Source organism: Quercus lobata, chromosome 3 (assembly GCF_001633185.2).
Source record: "Quercus lobata isolate SW786 chromosome 3, ValleyOak3.0 Primary Assembly, whole genome shotgun sequence".
Taxonomy (NCBI): domain Eukaryota; kingdom Viridiplantae; phylum Streptophyta; class Magnoliopsida; order Fagales; family Fagaceae; genus Quercus; species Quercus lobata.
The window spans coordinates 19,478,548-19,493,908 of record NC_044906.1 but is presented as its reverse complement, the minus strand read 5'-3'; the positions used below and the strand labels follow the sequence as shown (position 1 = coordinate 19,493,908).

Sequence of the window (15,361 nt, the reverse complement as noted above, 5' to 3'; positions counted from 1 at the left end):
GCCTGTAGCTAGTTCCATCCGACTCCCCGGATGATAGTTCGGAGCGAGGTGGGGAACGTTCCCGTCGTGCATGGCGAAACTCTCACTTCAAGTCCGCAATCTCACGTTGCAGATCCCCACCATGCTTCGCGTAGGAAATGTGACTCTTCCCGCGTGTATGGCTCCTCGTGGTATGAGTGGTATGCATACTCCCCTCCCGGACTAACCTCCGTTCGGGACTCCTTCGAGGACCACCATGTTGAGAGCCCCTTGATTCCGCCTAGTGCAAGTTGACATCATCCTGCTGCAGTCCCGCTGCGGGATGAAGTAGCTCCACTCCTTCCATCGGAAACGTTGTATCAGAGGTTGTACAAGCTAACACAAGCTCTCCCCACAGACGGCGCCAATTGTAAGGACACGATTTAGTGACGAACCTAAACAGTATTGAGTTCGTACGTAAAAGGCCTAGACAATATGATTTGTAGAGCGTGGGTATAAAGAACTAGGTTAACTGTGGTATCTACCTCCAAGATTTTCTCTCAAGCCCGTACAAGGTTTTTTTTTTAGTTGGTATAATGAACGTTTTTCTTAAGTCACTAGTGCAACTCTCTCTCCCTCCTCTTACTTCCTTCTCTCCAGTTTATGTCTGTTCTTTTCTTTCCTTCTTTCTCCGATCCCCTTCTTCATGTTCTTCTTTTAGTTTATATACTCCCATTTGCGCTCCATCCTCACCGAACACGTGTAGGTTGTGTCCGGGGGATTTCTTTCTGTCCCATCTGGCACCTCCTGGAACTTCTTATGGGCAGCTGTAAGGCTGCTTCCCTACTGTTCAGGTATCACCTCCACATTAATGCGGCCAGAGAGTTGGTTGAGAGGTCATTAATGCGGAGGCAGCTGTAGTTTCAGATATTTGTTTGCTTTATCTCTTTCATCTTTAGTCGGCTACTCTACCCTTTGAGATGACCTAATTCTGAGATCTGATCGCGGCGAGACCACGTCCTGATCGTCCTCAGACGCGATCGTCCTCGGACGCGTACCGCCAAGGAGCATGATGTCCTCGGACGGGTATACGCCCTCGGATGGGCCACTGGCCCAACAATCCTCAACCAATTCTGAATCCTGTGGGCCTATCAATCGAACGATCCCCACATATATATATATATATATATATATATTTCATTGTTATTTTTTTTTTAAAAAAACCTCTATAAAAGTTAAATATAATTTTTTTTTTTATTTTTGGTCATGACATGTTTTATCCAAGCCAAATCCTTCTTTACCCATTTACTAAAAAAAAAAAATCTAAAAATCTAAAATCACCCCCTACTACTCCCGTTGGTTTCTTGGCAACCAAACAAATCCTGAAATTCACCATTAAACAAGATTATCGACAAAACCACCACAGGTATTGTTTTGGATTCTGCAACGGTGCATTGCGGCTTGACTCACCTTGTTGGTCGAGACTGGGAACGTTAGGATTTGACGGTAGCTTTTTGTAGTCTCACTTTCAGTCTCAGAGTTACAGAGCTTCCTCTTTTTGGGTCTATTTTTACATTTAACATGCATTGATTTTTTTGTTACCGCTACATTTAAAACTAACACGAAAAACTTTGGTGACTGACAGAGATGGCTGTGATCGCCATCAGCAACTTGAATGCTAGTTATTATGGCGACCTGGTCAGGAAGACACAACTATTGACAAGGTCTCATTTTTAAAACTTCAAATTGTATTCTCTGGTTAATAATCAATTGCAGCATATATTGTCTACTTGAATTGTTCTGGTTTTTCAACATTTTAGTCTTCTTATTCTAGTAACTGCTACTGATGTATACCTCTCTCTCTCTATTGGGTCAACCTTAATATGCACAATTTGTTGTCAATTTGGTTGCTTTGTTCGTCTCAATCTTGAGTGATTCTCTTATTTTATTCCCTAATAGTTGGAGATTTTTGCTTTACTCTACTCACTGTTGAGTTCTTTGATTATTCATTTATTTACCTTAGTTATTTTAGAATTTAATAGCATGAGTTTTGATAGTTCTTTCATATTATCAAGTGGAGTACTTGGATATTACCACAATTTATAGTCTTGGGTACTAATAAGAGGATTTTTAGAGTTCTGGGCTTCCATGCGTTAGTGGGATGTATCGGTCAAAAGTTTGGACTTATGGATTATTTATTGTTGCATGGTTGTGTCATTCTTTGCATCTCATTTTTCAAACTTCAAATTGTATTCTCTGGTTAATAATCAATTGCAGCTTATATTGTCTACTTGCATTGTTCTGGTTTTTCAACATTTTAGTCTTCTTATTCTAGTATCTGCTACTGATAGATACCTCTCTCTCTCTATTGGGTCAAACCTAATATGCACAATTTTTGTCAATTTGGTTGCTTTGTTTTGTCTCAATCTTGAGTGATTCTCTCATATTATTCCCTAATAGTTGGAGATTTTTGCTCTACTTCACTCACTGTTGAGTTCTTTGATTATTCATTTATTTACCTTAGTTATTTTAGAATTTAATAGCATGAGTTTTGATAGTTCTTTCATATTATCAGGTGGAGTACTTGGATATTACCACAATTTATAGTCTTGGGTAATAATAAGAGGATTTTTAGAGTCCTCGGCTTCCATGTGTTAGTGGGATGTATCAGTCAAAAGCTTGGACGTTTGGATTATTTATTGTTGCATGGTTGTGTCATTCTTTGCTTCTCATCGGAGCTCAGAATCCGATTACCAACCCCGAAGAAGGTGAATTTGCTTTATTTTGTTGCTCTTTTGGATTTCATGATTCACAAGCTTCTTTTGTGCTTAAGTTCTTCAGGAGATGCTTGTTTAGATGTCAAATATTCATGAACTCTCTAATAAGTTATTTTATTGTAATTGCACATGTCAAATTTTCACTTAATGAAGTCGGGAGTGGTTATTGTTGCATATAGTTGAGCTGTAGAGGTCATTTGATCCATTGATTGTCTATGCCTCAAAACTTGAGGCTGCTAACAACATTGATGCATATTTTTAAGATAACATTGGGCTCCTTTAATGCAGATACCCTGATACTAGAATTATCGAAACACAAGTACCATCAAAGATGTTGATGAAACAATGATTAACATTTGTATTAATTTGCAGTGAGGGCTTTGAGGGCCATCAAGAGCAGTTTGATAGATCCTAATGGGAATCTGAGTAATTGGGATCAAGGAGACCCATGTACATCAATTTGGACAGCGGTTTTTTGCTACAATACAACATTAGACGATGGATATCTACATGTTCAACGATTGTATGATTTTTATTTCTACCAGAGAGCATTATTGACATGAATAATGTTGCATATTTTCTTTCACTCAGAACACTTTTTTCTTACTTTTTATTTTTTATTTTTTATTTTTTTTTATAATTTTCTCCCCCTCACATGATGAGATGTATATTATTCCACTTTTATATATACTCATTTATTTTCCCCCCCTCATTTATGTGCATTATTCCACTTTTATTCCACTTTTAAAATTTATCTTCATGATCTTTTGATTTATTGATATATTATAATTTATTGCCTACAAACACATTATTATGTAATGCCTATCATTATATTTGATTTAGATGCTAGTCACAAATTCACATATAAGACTATTAAGCTTTGAGAAAACTTGGCTATTAATTGTAGGCTTTTCTTGTGAAGACGTAGCAATGGCACTTTAATAATATTGTTTTAGGCTGCTTCTCTACAGGGTAATACTGCATATGAATTTGTCTGGAACTTTATCACCAGAGCTTGGCCGCTTATTAAATTTGAAAATATTGTAAGGCAACGGATATCTGAAGGCTGATTTTTTGTGATACAAATATCTTTATCTGAATCACAGTTTTCGGACACTTCTTTCACTCAATATTCTAGAATCCCATGGTAGTATTGGTTACTTATCATACTGATATATTTTTCTCTATCTACTCTGTTGAAGGGATTTTATGTGGAACAACATCAGTGGGAGTATACCAAAGGAGATAGGCAGTATTACCTCTTTGGAACTCTTGTAAGTTGAGCGACTTCATTAATTATATACTTGTACTGTTAAGAAATGCTGATTTGCTTCTAGTTCATGCCTTTAAAGTCGTTGAGTTTTAAATAGTATAGGACATAATCCTTATTTCTAATTTACTTTATATGTCAGCATTTTTCTGAATACTTGGTGTTTTAATTTTGCTGTACATTTGCTTTGTCTCTAATTCTATATGTGGTATTCTGTTTTTCTAGGCTTTTGAATGGAAACCAATTAACAGGTCCCTTACCAGAAGAGCTTGGTTATCTTCCAAACATGGACAGAATACAAATTGACCAAAACCAAATATCGGGGCCACTACCTAAATCATTTGCAAACTTGAATAAAACGAAGCACTTGTGAGTGTGTTCCTGATGTTGTACTATCTAAAATCATTTCTACAATGACTAACCCTTTTACTTATCTTTTTTAATGATCAGTCACATGAACAACAATTCGATCAGTGGGCAAATCCCGCCTGAGTTATCCAGATTACCAAGTCTTGTTCACTTGTAAGTATTTGGTCATATTCTTAAATTTCATATGAGTTATCTGTTAGGCGAGTGACCATCTTCAACTTGCAGGCTTCTCGATAATAACAACTTATCAGGATATCTTCCAGAAGAGTTCTTCAAACTGCCAAATTTACGGATACTGTATGGTTTCCTTATGAAATTATCAGCTTCACTCTACTGGGCTTCCATAAAGATGGTTTGTCTCAAAACCCTTATCTGATATATTTTTGCAACAGAGCTTTTTTGAAGTTGGAACTAATGCTTATTTTGCCATTGAATGATGTAGAAATTTCTTCTATAATTTATTTGACCTATACCGTGAAGTCCTCTATACTTCAAAGACAATATTAGGCTCATGGCATTATTCTCTGTTATTATTTTTTGTTTATATTCTGAGTTACATGTTATGTCTGTGGGTGGCGCATTAAGTGGAGATCACCTTTTCTTTTTCTGCCAACAACATTGAGAAAGACTTGATCTGCACAGTTTAATGATTTGATTTTGCCATGGTGATGCTATGTTCTGTACAAACAGACAATTGCACCGCTGTGATCCAGTACACAAGTGAATAACTGCTATGCTAAGTTCAAGTTTTTTTTTTTTATAAAAATTTTGGGCAATTAAGCTGTGTTCTACATTGATCAAGATGGCAGCTTCAACACCCTCTCACTTATGACTTGACCCCAAGGATAGATGAACTATGACTCAATCACATCTTCCCTTCTTTCATGTATTCATATGTGAGTTGACTATTGTTGCAAAGTTTTGATTTAGTTTGTGCTCATAGTTCTTACCAATGTCACAGATGGTGCCAACTCTCCAAGTTCTGGTTTAAGCAAAGGTGCACTGGCTGGCCTAGTACTGGGAACCATTGCAGGTGCAGTTACATTGTCTGCAGTTGTTATTCTTCTGATAATGAGAATGCATGTGGGGAATTACCATTCACTTCCAAGAAGACATCATTGTGAGTATCTTATGTATATGAAGTTAGGGTTTTCAGGTATATATGTCATGATTGTAATTGTTTGTGTTCTACATCCTGATTAGGCCTATCAATTGGGCACAGATACTAGTCCAATTATAAAGGCCTTAGCCTGGCTTGGTCAATATCTTAGCCCTATCTCAGCTAATGCTGTTGGGCAAACTTCAGCCAAGTTTGGACTGGCCTTTATGCGTAAGTATAAATAAAACGTTTGGATAATCAGTGCATGAGTTTATCAGGTATTTTAAAACAAATGGCACTGCATCTTTTTCTGCAGCATCTATCACTATGTTTTCATTTTAACATTGGACCTATATGTAAAATGCAGTGTCTACACGCTCCATAAAAATTGTTGGGTTGAAGGATTTCACTTATAGAGAAATGGCCGTAGCTACAAACAACTTTGAAAAGTCCACACAGATTGGAGAAGGAGGGTATGGTAAGGTTTATAAAGGCATTCTAGCTGATGGTACAGTTGTGGCCATAAAACGTGCACAAGAGGGATCCTTACAGGGTGTAAAGGAGTTCTTGACAGAGATAGAATTTTTGTCAAGGTTACATCATCAAAACCTTGTGTCTTTGATTGGATATTGTGATGAAGAAGGTGAACAGGTACTTTTTCTCATCTATATATGGGTTAGGATCAAGTTATACCTGGTGTAACTTTAAATAATATTACATCACCTAAGAACTTATTCTGGAAATCCCACAGTTGGATTACATGTTCTCTATGTTCTAAACACGCATTCTTAATTTCTTGTGAATCTGATGTTGTTTACTATTTGATCCATAAAATAATCTTTTATACATAATTTTAAAATACAAAAAACTTGAGATTTGAACATTTTGTGGATGAGAATCATCTTGATAAGAAGAAAATCTAATTCAACAGTAAGCTTGTCAAAATTTGCCATAAAAAAATTTTCACTGGTGTAACATTGCATAAAGTTACAATAGATGTAAATTAAACCCAAACCTATATATATAATCAATAAAAGATTGGATTATCCATCAGTCTCATTATTGGGTACACAAGGAGATGATTCCCATCAACTTAGGAATTTGATGCAATTAACCCAAATGAATATGAAAGCTGTAAGAGTAAAAAAAAATTAAAAGAAAAAGAAATATGCAAAATCGTGTTATAAGTTCTTTGAATAGTTGCTAAAAGTCTTATAACTCTATTGGCATATTTTGGTGTTTCCAACAGAGATGCCAAGGGTTCAAAAAACTTCAAATTCCCCCTCTCCCATTATATCTATCAAATTATCAAAAATAGCACATAGCTACTTTGAATAATTGCAAACGATGGAAGAAATCAAATTCAATCTAGGGATATTACAAAAGAGATTTGGTCAAATTTGTTGCTTATTAATGGAGAAGCATATACAGAGTTCTTCATGATTAAAGGATTATTTGGCTCTAAGAAATGGATTAAAAACTTAAATATGTCCTTTCTCAGTGAACTTGAGATAATATAGTTTTTCATTTACTTCTTCATGAGCAATATTTCTTCTCCTGCAAAATTGTGTGGCTTTATAGGGTCTAGCCTTTTCTTGGTCTTTGTTGCTTAATATGTTTTGAAAAAATTGCTTGGGAAGAACTTCACGTAAGTACTATTTTGCATGCAGATGTTGGTCTATGAGTTTATGTCAAATGGTACTTTAAGGGATCACCTTTCTGGTACACCTTATATTCATTCTTTAAGCTTGCCTTACTATAATATTTTCTAGGTGTTCCTCATTGCATGTGAATGCAAGTAAACTTTCAACAATACACTCCCAACCCCCCCCCCCCCCCACCCCCTTCTTTTTTGTCCTTTTTTTTTAATTTTTGGATCTAAATGTAAACATTTTAATTTTCAAATTCTGCATCCCATCCTAATGAGCTTATTAGGGGTCATGTGTGCAATAATATAGCTAAGTGTAAAGAACCTCTGAGTTTTACAATGAGATTGAGAATTGCCCTGGGATTGGCCAAGGGCATCCTCTATCTACATACTGAAGCCAATCCTTCTATATTTCACCGAGATATCAAGGCTAGCAACATATTATTGGACTCTTAAGTATATGGCAAAAGTTGCTGATTTTGGACTTTCACAACTTGCACTAGTTCCAGATATTGAAGGGACAGTGCCTGCTCATGTATCCACTGTTGTGAAGGGGACGCCGGTAAGACTCTTTTTTTCTTTTTCTTTTTTTAATAATAGGTGACACCAGTAAGACTCTTATAATTGATGTTTAACTAATAGAATTATAAACTTCGTATGTGTATAGGATGATGAGTGAGTTCTTCCCCCTTTGTATCACTGATTTTGTTATCAGTGTTCTCTGGCTATGGCTCAAGTGCCACATGTTAATTGCCTAGAATTTTTATATGTTTCAACATTTGACTGTCTAGCCTAGGCTCTTGACCCTTCTTGGAAAAACAATAAAAATGAATTGATAATATAGTGTTGTTCATTTCCATTTTTGTTATAAGGGTTGATTGCAAAAAAAAAAAACCTCCCTAAATTATGGGTACTTGCACGTCTCAAGGTTTGAAAATTTGCAATCGACATTCTAATTGAAACAATTGTGCCAATAGGCACCTTGTCATCCAAATTAGGGTTAAGGTTAATGGTCACTCGTGATTTGCGCATGACCCTCAAAGGGTGAAACGATGGATCTACTCTTTCTAGTTACTAAATAACTAAAATACCCTTACTAACTGCAGACTTTCACTAAAATACCTGACTGATGTTAAGACAAAAGTTGAAAAATAAAGATAGAGTAGGACAAATCTTAAGCTTCACCACTTAGAATATGCCTGTAAACCTTAGGCATCACCACCTAAGAGTGCTTGGAATCACAACCAAGCAAGAGAAACATTATCTAATAAGAAAATTCTTATTCAATTTGTACTACTTTCACGATTACAAAAGCCACTATTTTAATCGTTAGTGTGGGCACCGGATTTATTTATGATTTTTACTTATTTGAGACACCAGATTTCAAACTTTTATTTGAATTTTGAATTAGTTTGGGCTTTATTGTGATTGAGGATTTTGCAAGATTTAATTGTGGCATGATTAAGATTTTCCATATTGATGTAATCTTGGAAGCACTATTAAAATAGTGGCTCTTGTAATCATGATGACATTGCATTTGGAATAAGAATTTCTTGATGAAAATCCTCTCTTTTTTGGTGGTGATTTCAAGCACCCTTAGGTAGTGAAGCCTACGGTTTTTCCCTTTTTGTATCTTATTTTTTGCTTTCCCTACTATGTTCTGCATCAACTTGGTGTCAAACGATTACAAGAGCAACTATTTTAATAGAGCAACTATTTCCTTGATTTTCTTGATTCTTGTCATTTTTGTACTTGATTGTTGACCCCTGCACACTCCTTGTGTACTAGGGTGTCCTTTTTTTATATCAATAAAACTTATTACTTATAAAAAAAAAAGAAAGAGCAACTATTTTAATAGGGATTTACTTATCAATTTTTTTTTGATAAGTAAATCTGATAAAATCATCAATCACAATGAATTCAAAATTCAAAATAAAATCAGGCATCTTAATGAATTAGTATTATTTTGATTAGTAAGTTATGCATGCATCAGTGGGTATTGAACCCACAACTCCACCTTCCATCCCATTATTATGGGGGGAGGAAGTGAAAATTGAACTATAACTTATTGACCTGGTATCTCAAAGAATATCTGAAACAATTATGGTACTCCTTGCATCACAAACTCACCCAAAAATTAGTAAAAATAAGTCTCCCTCTCCATCTCAAACTATGTCAACCGATTCTCGTGCTTGACCTAATCCACAATATCCCAAACAAGTTGTTTCCATCTCGTGACACACTCTTGCTTGTCTCACAGCAACACCCACTGGAACAGTCCATATACGCCCATTCAATGTTGATTAGGGTAATGAATTTTGAGAGACACTTGCATGGGTCTCAATCCCTTACTGTTGTATAATCCATTTGACCTTCCCATTTCATTTGCGCCACAGCTGCCTCTCTCTCCAACCCCTCCATATTCTCCCCCTTTTCTTCCTCCGCTAACCCTAGGATCAAAACCGCCTTCCCTTTTCTCCAACTCCAACCTCCAATTCAGTAACTTATGGCAAGGCTTCCTCCATGCCACTACTTCCTCCAACATTTCAAGTCCACAACTATCTCATCATCAACCCCATTCCCCACACCCCCCCCCTCACCCCCCACCCCCCGCGCAAAAAAAAAGGCATCTTTTGGGACCATATAATCTTTTCTATACATCATCTTCTTGCCACTTTTCCTCCCTGATGACTCAGCCAATGCCTATTCACTTTGCTTTCCCAGTATTGCATCCATTCATTTGTTTCACTATGTGTAACACTTGTTCATAACCTCCACATACCTTGATTGGATGACCGAATTGAACTTTGAGTTCACCTAGTCATGCACATGAGATTCATTGAGTTTGAAATGTGCAAGTCACATAGACATTAAATTTGACCTTATTTGGATGGCGGGTTTGTAGATAGGCACAATTGTTTCAATTAGGGTGTTAATTGCAAGGTTTTATTGGGATGCAAAATGCATGTATTCCCATATATATATATATATTGATTGGTAAGTTACACTCATACCCAATAGGTTTTGAATCCACATCCTCAGCCTTCATCTCGTTAAGTGTTGGTTGAGCTATTGGTTATTGGCAATCCCCATAGTTTAGGGTGGTTTTTTTTGCAATTAACCATTTGTTTAAATTATAAATTCATACAACAATTTTAAATATAAAAAAAAAAATGTAACTCAAACTAGATGAAATAGACTTAATAGTATGCTATTGGAGATGTAAATGATGTCTTCTTTATTCTCATATTCTCTGAATTAAATTTGTAGGGTTACCTTGATCCAGAGTATATCTTAACTCGTAAACTAACAGACAAGAGTGATGTTTATAGCCTTGGTGTTGTATTTCTTGAACTGTTGACTGGGAAGCAGCCAATCTCTCATGGCAAAAACATTGTTAGAGAGGTAAAACCTTATAGACCTATTTGCCTTGGATTTTATAGGGCCTAATGGTATATCAGGTGCTCGTGCATGAAAGGGAAATTGTTCTTCTGTAATTTGTTTTATTTGGGTAGGGTAAAGTTTGACAACTTTTAGTTATGTCCTCATTTGCAAATTTTAGTTTTAAATTTGAGGATATTCGTAAATTTGCAAATGAGGATGTCTCTCATCTTTACAAATTTAAATGAGAGATATCCTCATTTGCAAATTTTAGTTTTCACTTTAGTAAAACATTGAAATCCTTTTAAAATCTTCACTTTCAGCCTTTTGTGAAACACTCGTTTACTTCTATATCAGCTATGATCATTTTGGCATACGTCCATATTATTAGATCCTTCGGATACTTTGGCTCAAATTTATGTAATAAAATGGTATCTTGTAGTTTATATATATATATTTTTTAAAAATGGTTTCTATCTGTTTTAGGTTAATGTTGAGTGTAAATCTGGTATGATCTTTTCGGTCATTGATGGGCGAATGGGATCTTATCCTCCTGAATGTGTGGTGAAATTTTTAAATTTGGCTCTCAAGTGTTGTGAAGATGAGACAGATGCTAGACCTTCAATGGCAGAGGTGGATCGAGAACTTGAAAGTATATGGCATCTGATGTCTGATTCTTACATTAGATCAGCAGGTCCTATGGTGACTAATGCTGAAAAGGACGCGACTCCACTATCATCATCCTCCATAGTGAAGGATTCTTATGTGTCGTCAGAGATATCTGCCATTGAACTTGTTAGTGGAGTCATTCCATCCACTACACTTTGATAAAAAACTTTTCGAAAATAATGGTGTATAAGAACTTGAGATGTTATGATCTTGAAATTTTGAATTGGGAAATGGTATTTACAATCATCTTGGTTGTTGATGTTGTGTAAAGTCTCACTCTTTGATCTTTATTATATATTGTAAACTAATTAGTTAAGAGCAGTAGATGGTATAATAATTAAAAAAAATTGATACCGTTCAATAAATGGAGTTGTTGATGCTTGATGGTGAAATTTTGAAATATGATTGATAAGAAACATAAACGTTTATGGAGGAGTATGTGCTATTCGATACACTCATCCAAAGGGATACTGAGTAGTCCTGAAGCTACAAGAAAAAAAAAGATTTGATTGAAATGCTTTTCATGAAAACTGGCTCCATACACATTGATATGAACAGGGTGGTGGTCACTCAATTAGCATTGAATCGCTATGGATCCTCAGAGAGGCCGTACAATACAATATTGGACCTGGTTCTCACAATGAACTGGTTAGATTCAGATTAATAAGGCCCATTTAAGTCTGGGCTTATGGAGGAGCTTGGGAACAAACCAAAACTGGGGCAAATTGAGTCCCAAACTTGGGGTCCATTTTTACCAATAGGAGGTTGGTGAATTGAATTGAACTTCTAAAATTCATAAATGAAAGTCAACCGATCTAATCAAGTCAAATAATATAATTTTAACAATAACATAATTATTAATTATTAGCAATTTAGCATTTACTTGTAAATGAATAAATTAGTGGTAAAGTTTATTATATACGGAAAGTGAATAACTTAATTTAAGTAGTTCATGAACAAGTTTGAGATTTGATTAGTAAAATTACATATTACACTTTTGGATCTTGAAGTTTGGATTATTTTAATTTGTCTTTTATGTTTCAAAATTTTCATTTTGGCCATTTATGTTTGATTCTATTTTCATATTGGACCTATTGTCCATTTCCATTAGTTATCATTCCATTCATAATATGTTTTTCTGCTTATATTAATGAAATTCGTGTATTCCACAACATTTTAGTACTAATATTTCATGAAATAATTAAATATAGAGGGCACTAAACAAATTAGAAGAAAATGAAGTACGATTGAACATGTAATCTCGATTGATATTGAACTTGAACTTAACTCGTGTTTGAAATAAAATTAAATAGAAAATCTATATTTTAATTAATAGTCCCTTTCGATTGTGCTCGTTTACAATCCTAGAGCTAACTAAAGCCCTCTCTATATATAATTATATATATTTACACATTTACTATTTATAGTTGATTTTTTATTTTTTTATTTTATTTTTATGGTGCAAACACTTAAAAAAAAAAAAAAAAAAACAAACATTAAGTACTTTAATGACTGCACATTCCCCTCATTTTTTACCTCATTAATATTAAAATTACTTTGTCAAAGGATAAACAAAATACCTCAAAGGCTCAAACCCATTTCATCTCAATAGGGCAGGGCACCTTGATCCAACTATATGCTACTCTGATGTGATCCATAATTACATTAAAACTAATCACTTGGAAAGTTCTAAAATAATAATAATAATAATAATAATCACTTACAAGTAGGGATGGCAAATGCGCTTCTCCTCACTTGGGCCACCCCTACCCTGCTTTTCCTCTCACAAATTTTCCCCTTCTCTAAAAGATGACAAGGTAGATATTGGTTTTACTTGTCCTGTAACATCTTGTTGTGTCCCAAATATATTCAAATAAATTTATTTATATTTAAATTATTTATATAGTTTAATAATTTTTATATATATCTTAGTTATAATTTATTTATGAAAAAAGAAAAAAGAAATATTTTGGCATACTTTTCAATTTCACACAAAAGTGATATAAAAACTTTTCTAAAATAGTTTATTAATAATTATCTTAAGAATAACCATTAGCATGATCTTCTATTTTTTTATTTTATTTTATATTATCATTATATATATTGTCTTTTTTTTTTTTTTTTTTTTTTTGGAGAGGAATATATACTCTTGAATATAGTAGGATGCTCAGAGTGGCCAAAAATTGAGTTGTTTTTTTGTTACAAATGGAAACATTCAGGAGTGACGGGAGGCGCGTTTTGACTCTACGTTTTAGTGCCATAACACTCTGTTTCGAAGAGAATACGCTGTTAGGGGTGTGTTTTCTTTCCTCCCCCCCCCCTCCCTCACAACTGGTGGGATCTATAGTGTGTGGAAAGACCCGGGGAAAGTAAGGGGTGTTAGGTTCTCTACATTTAGTTCCCAGTATCATATTCCCCCATCTCCCCAATCTCTCAGTCTTGGTCTCTGAAAGTGATGGATGTGATCACCATAAACGAGACAACTATTGTCATAGCGACAGGTCACAAAGAGACAACTATTGTCAAAGTCTTTGTCTTACTTTTCAATCTTTCCTTTCTACGTTTCATATTTAATTACAGCGACTTATATCCACTTGCATCAATTTGATATTTTGTTTTTCAACTATTCAATCTTATTCATGTAACTGGTATGGATATATACCTCTCTTTCTCTATTGGGTAACCTTAATATGCACAATTTGGCTGCTTTGTTTCTTTTCAATCTTGAGTGAATCACTTATTTTGTTCCCTAATAATTGGAGATTTTTGCTGTACTTTACTCACTGTTGAGTTCTTTGATTATTCTTTTATTTACCTTACTTATTTTTGAATTTAATTACATGGGTTTGAAGATGAAAGAAGGCGCCAAGGTTTCCGAGCACTTGAACACTTTTAATGACATCCTTAGCCAACTTGAAAGCATTGGTGTAAAGATGGATGATGAGGATAAAGCGGTGACTTTGCTATGTACATTGCCGGATAGTTATGATAACTTGGTTACAACTTAAAGTTGTTTCAAGGTAGATAAACTTAGCTTGGATGATGATCTTGTTGTGACCCAAATGTATACAAATAAATTTATTTATATTTAAATTATTTATATAGTTTAATTTTATATATATATATATATATATATATCTTACTTATAATTTATTTATGAAAAAAGAAAAAAAAAATATTTTGACGATCTTTTCAATTTCACACCAAAGTGGTATAAAAACTTTGTTAAATGTTTTTTTTTGAGAGAGAGAATACATATTTTGTCCTTGATATAATAAGAGTGGCCAAAAAATTGAGTTGCAACCTATTTGCTTACAGATTTGGAAACATCAGAGTGACGAGAAGCGCATTTGACTCTACAATTTAGTGCCCATCACTACCTTGAAGGACAGGACCCACTCTCACGTTCAGTATCAATATCAATCTCAGTCTCTGAAAGTGATGGATGTGATCACCATCAACGACTGGTCACGAGGAGTTGTCAAAGTCTTTGTCTTATTTTTCAAACTTTCCTTTCTATGGTTCATATTTAATTACAGCAACTTATAATATCCACTTGCATCAATCTGATTTTTTTTTTCAACTATTCAATCTTATTCACGTAACTGGTATGGATATATACCTCTCTTTCTCTATTGGGTAACCTTAATATGCACAATTTTGCTGAAAATTTGGTTGCTTTGTTTCTTTTCAATCTTGAGTGAATCACTTATTTTGTTCCCAAATAGTTGGAGATTTTTGCTCTACTTTACTCACTGTTGCTGTGAGTAAGAATATAGAGATTGGTTTTACTTGTCTTGTAACATCTTGTTGTGCCCCAAATATATACAAATTAATTTATTTATATTTAATTTATTTATATAGTTTAATAAAATATATATATCTTACTTATAATTTATTTATGAAAAAAGAAAAGAAAAATTAATATTTTGACATACTTTTCAATTTCACATAAAAATGGTATAAAAACTTTGTTAAAATAGTTTATTAATAATTATCTTAAGAATAACCATTAGAATGATATTCTATTTTTATTTTTTTTTATATTATCATTATATATATATATATATATATATATATATATTGTCTTCTTTTTTTTGTTGGAGAGAATATATATTGTGTCTTGAATATAATAAGAGTGGCCAACAAATTGAGTTGCAACATATTTGCTTACAAATTTGGCAACATCA

At 34.2% G+C, this 15,361-nt stretch overlaps 1 pseudogene; it reads left to right on the top strand.

Moving 5' to 3' along the window:
* The first annotated feature begins 1,819 nt into the window (after positions 1 to 1,819).
* On the top strand, positions 1,820 to 11,428 carry LOC115980494 (annotated as a pseudogene).
* Positions 11,429 to 15,361: the final 3,933 nt, after the last annotated feature.